Genomic DNA, 1061 nt, shown 5'->3' on the forward strand with positions numbered 1-1061 from the left:
TCGGGCTCTCTGCTCCGCAGGGAGCCTGCTTCCTCCTCTCTCTCTGCCTGCCTCTCTGTCTACTTGTGATCTCTCTCTCTGTCAAATAAATAAATAAAATCTTTAAAAAAAAAAAAAAGAAATATGTGATCCAGGAATCCCACTACTGGGTATTCACCCAAAGAAGAATGAAAACACTAATTTGAAAAGATACACGGACCTCTATGTTTGTGCAGCATTGTTTACAACAGCCAAGTCGTGGCGGCAACCCAAGTACCCATCCACAGACGAATGGATAAAGAAGATGCAGTATCTATATGCAATGGAATATTACTCAGCCATAAAAAAACAAACAGTGAAATCCTGCCATTGGTGACAACATGGATGGACCCAAAGGTATATAACATTAAGTGAAATAAGTCCATCAGAGAAAGACAAATACCATACGATTTGACTTACATGTGGAATTTAAGAAACAAAACACATGAGCAAAGGAAGGAAAAAAAAGAGACAAACCAAGAAACAGACTCTTGGGATGCCTGGGTGGCTCAGTCGGTTAAGCATCTGCCTTCGGCTCAGGTCATGATTCCAGGGTCCTGGGATAGAGCCCCACAACAGGCTCCCTGCTCGGTGGGGAGCCTGCTTCTCCCTCTGCCTGTACTCCCCCTGCTTGTACTATCTCTCAAATAAATAAATAAAATCTTGGAAGGAAGGAAGAGACTTTTAACTGTAGAAAACAAACCGATGGGGGGTGCCTGGGTGGCTCAGTCGTTAAGCATCTGCTTTCAGCTCAGGTCATGATTCCAGGTTCCTAGGGTCCCCCTGCCTGCCGCCCACCTGCTCACCTTGCTTGTGCACAGGCTGTCTCTGACAAATAAATAAAATCTTTTTTAAAAAAAGTCTTTCCTTGGGCACCTGGGTGGCTCAGTGGGTTAGGCCGCTGCCTTCGGCTCAGGTCATGATCTCAGGGTCCTGGGATCGAGTCCCGCATCGGGCTCTCTGCTCAGCGGGGAGCCTGCTTCCTCCTCTCTCTCTCTCTGCCTGCCTCTCTGCCTGCTTGTGATCTCTCTGTCAAATAAATA

The sequence above is a fragment of the Meles meles genome, chromosome 5 (genome assembly GCF_922984935.1).
Source record: "Meles meles chromosome 5, mMelMel3.1 paternal haplotype, whole genome shotgun sequence".
Lineage (NCBI taxonomy): Eukaryota > Metazoa > Chordata > Mammalia > Carnivora > Mustelidae > Meles > Meles meles.